Raw genomic sequence first — 4,367 nt, 5'->3', positions numbered from 1 at the left:
GGAATAAAAGTAAAACCGGTTTTCTTAGCAGTTCAATCATGCATAGTGGTAAGAGATTCAAAATATTCAATAATATATCTATATATATATATATATATTAAAAAACTAAATATATATATATATATATATATATATATATATATATATTCAATAAGCCCCCAACAAGTTATGAGATGAATAATTGTAATAATTGTTTCTGTAAGATTTCTGTAAACATTTAAACACGAACATGTATCTAAGAACATTGTGATGGCAGTTGGACAGTTTATCAGGTTGCTGTGATTAATCCCCGCAGCTCCGCTCATTATGGCAAGGAGCTGACGGTGAGTTACAGCTCACTGTTTACAGTTAAGGTCAAAATTGTTAGCTACCAAAGAGATAGAGAACATTTTTCTAAAATTATCTCTAGTATTAACGTCATTCATAGCACTTAACAGAGTCAAACTTGCTGCATATAAATAGAAAGGGGCAATTATGTAGGTTTTGAATGATAATAACTATCAAAACTGAGAATCGGGGTGGTCAAAATGATTGGCTCTCGTGTTAATTTTCCATGAAATTGTGGCAAATTGAAAACATTCAGTTTTCAAAGTACATCTGCTTCCCATTCCACTTGAAATGCTCAATCAGTAAGCATTTAACTCTACTTAATGGACTCCAAAGAGAACAGAGTTGGTGGCACTCGAAGCCTAATTTGAAAGGCACCGCTCATACAGTCTTCGTAAAAGTAATTTCATCATCCCAAAAGGCAAAAAAACACACGCCTGGATCGCAGATAGAAGGACCAGCTCAATGGTGGTGGCTGCTATTTTCAAAAAATGACATAAAACAATTGCATTCTCTCATGATTGCAAAGTAGTAAACACACTGAGATGGAAACAAATGTGTGTGTGGTTACATGTCAGTAGAAAGGAATATCTTTGCAAAGACTGGCCTGGAACTGAATCTTACATATAAAGCTCTTAATGACCGAGCTCCATCATATCTTAAAGATCTCATTGTAAGATATTTTCCTAACAGAGCACTTCGCTCCCAAACTGCAGGTTTACTTGAGGTTCCCAGAGTTTCTAAAAGTAGAATGGGAGGCAGAGCCTTCAGTTATCAGGCCCCTCTCTTGTGGAATAAGCTGCCAGTAAATGTCCGGGAAGCAGACACCCTTTCCACTTTTAAGACCAGGGTTAAAACTTTCCTTTTTGATAAAGCTTATAGTTAGGGATGGCTCAGGTGATCCTGAAACATCCCATAGTTAAGCTGCTATAGGCCTAGACTGCTGGGGGGCCTCATCTGTCACACCTTTCCTCACTTTACTCTCTTTATGTATATGTGACATTATTGTTCCAACAGATATCCTTTGAATGGTGTTACAGTGGTCCCCCCCTTTCTGTCCTCTCAAACCCCAGCTGGTCGAGGCGGATGGCCACCCTTCCTGAGTCTGGTTCTGCCAGAGGTTTCTTCCTGTTAAAAGGGAGTCGTTTCTCTCCACAGTCGCCTCAGGCACGCTCAGGCCGGGAGATTGGACCGAAAAAGAAAAAGTTTTCAGTGCAATCTGTTGGTTTCCTTAGCTAGGAAATTGTTTTTGAATTGGCTCTATATGAACGAATTGGATTATTTTATGAATAATTATGATTACAATGAATTGAATTCCAATTGGCTTGAATTGGACTTACTATCTAAGTGCCTTGAGATGACATTTGTTGTGTTTGGCGCTATATATATAAAAATGAATTGAATTGAATTGAATTGAAATTCCAAGGAAGATGGTTGAGAGGGCTCTTTGTTGTGAATGGTTTTAAAAAGTAGAAAATCACCCAAGGGACATTCCATCGCTTACACAGCTGTACATTAAAGCTTGAATGAATTTCACCTGTGAACCTATAAAGCAGGGGGAGGAGGTTTGGAAGACAGCTTGAGCAAAACCTGAGCTATTAGCACACGGATGCTGCTTTTGTTTCGCTGAAGCAAGAAACGACACCGAAACATGAAGATACAGATTCAGCAGTTGCTGTTTCAATGTGTTGCCAGTATATGTTATTTACTCCGAGAAGCCAACAATCAACAATCTCTCTTCCTAATGTATGTATTGACTATAACATCTTGGACAGGGTCATGGTAACAAAATTCTTAGTTAAATTTTAATTTATTGAAAATCTCACCTGGAAAAAATCCTATCCTGTCTATTTCAAATAAGATTGCAAAGAATATGGGAGTAATCAGAAGAATACGTCATCTAATGCCCGATAAAATCTTGATCAATTTATATTATACTATGATCTATCCTTTCATTTCTTATTGTAATATTATTTGGGCTTTTAGTACTTTCAAGAGTTCCCTCAACTGTATTCTCACCTTACAAAAACGATTCATCAAAATGATAACATTTTCTAACAGATTCACTAGATCTATACCCCTGTTTCAATCCCTGAGTATTCTTCCTATTTTTGCTGTAAATACTCTTCAAATATGTATTTTTATTTATCAATGCATTCTCAAGTTCCTATTAGTTTCCAACCTGTATTTCAGTTCAATTACTAGATTCATAATTTCAACACTAAGTCTACTTGCATGCAATGCTTTTATTTCATGTAAAGCACTTTGAATTGTTTTGTACATGAAATGTGCTGTACAAATAAATTTGATTTGATTTGATTTACTTTCTCTCAGAACTCAGTTAGATTTAGAGGGCCGCACTTTTGTAATTAATTTCCAATTCACCGTAGAAATTGTACAAGCATAAAATCATTTAAGAAACATATCATTCCCTTTCTATTGGTCCAGTTGAGCATTGCACAACCCACATATTTTCTGTTTTTCTCTCTCTCTCTCTCTTTCCTAATTGCTTTTTGTTGTTCTTCACATTACTGTAAATTAAATTTATGTGGAATGTTTATCTTTGGAGGACCACTGGAGAAGTCCTTAGGGTTTTTTTTTGTTTCTCCTGCACATTTGCTTTATCTACTGTATAAATCAAAATCAAATCAAATTAAATTTATTTGTACAGCACATTTAATGTACAAAACAATTCAAAGTCCTTTACATAAAATAAAAGCATTGCAGCAGGGAGTGGAAGAAGCATTAATAATACATACATATACTTTGTATGTTTTTGTTGTTGTTCTACTTTTTCATCTTTCATGTGCCAATAAAAAAATAAAAAAAATAAAAATGTGTTGCCAGTCACGTGTGGAAATTCGCTTCCAATCTGGCTTTTAATCAAGTTACAGCGGAAAATGACCTGAATCACACAGTCAAATTGGTCCAAAACTTTTTGGAACACATCAGAATGAAGGATCTGGAGTGGCCGGGGTACATGTTCTGTTTAATTATTCCGACATTTACCAAGACTCACTCTCACGCCTCTCTTTGAACAGTTTTGCCCTTCAGCAAGCCGGTAAATAGAAAAAAAACAACACACAAAATATAGTGTAACTGTTCGATTGTTGCATAAAAAATTGGCCAGGTTATTCAAAGGCAAAGACATCTGTATTGTACGCTACATTTACAGCTTTCAAGTTGTCAAAACTGGCACATGCAGCTTCAAAATATTTTATTATTTAGGATACCTGATTTTTAAATGTGTGTTATGATGCCATAATGACACTTTTTCATCATATATGCGTTCCCTTAATCCTTTGGCTGTTCCCAAAAATAACTTACAACAATAAAATGGCTAACTTTCAGCTGACTGATAAATAACTGTCAGTTAAAGCAACAAAACTGCTGAAGTCCCTTAATTAACCGATGACGGGGTAAATAAACTAACTGCAAAGTTAGACGATCATAATTACATTTCTGTTCTTTTTAGTCTGGCTGCAAAGCAGGTGAGAGTTTAAACTCTGTCTAAATGAGGAACCAAGGTTAGCACCAGCCCCGAGATGGCTAATTAAAAATGTACTTGTAAATATTTTGAAAATAATCCTCAGATTCTCTTTGTTGAGAGGAAAAAATGTCAGAAGGAATATTGATATTCACATAGTAGGGAAATAATGTGGAAAGATAGGAGTGCCATAAAAAAGCACAAGCTCGTAAAAGAAAAAAAATGAGGAAATGTTCTATTTAATGCAAATAATAACTTTCTGTATTCCATTTTTCCATTTTTTTCCTCCTTAATTTTGCTTTTGCCTTTTCTCAACGGTATCTGCAATTTTGCACTGGTTTTGTATTTGCTATTTCTGAATTGCTTTTGCAAATACTTCAGCATTCGTTATTTTCATAATTGTTGTTGCCTTTCTCTTCTTTTATTTGCCTTTTCCGTTTCCCCACCGTGTGCTCTATTCTCATTAAACAACACCTCCAAGTCTTGAATCTGAAACCTCAAGCAGAGCAGTTAGCAGAACTAACAACTCGGTTTTGCCTGCCATTCAGATGAT

Source organism: Odontesthes bonariensis, chromosome 5, assembly GCF_027942865.1.
Source record: "Odontesthes bonariensis isolate fOdoBon6 chromosome 5, fOdoBon6.hap1, whole genome shotgun sequence".
NCBI classification, from domain to species: Eukaryota; Metazoa; Chordata; class Actinopteri; order Atheriniformes; family Atherinopsidae; genus Odontesthes; species Odontesthes bonariensis.
Note: the sequence above shows the minus strand (reverse complement) of the source record.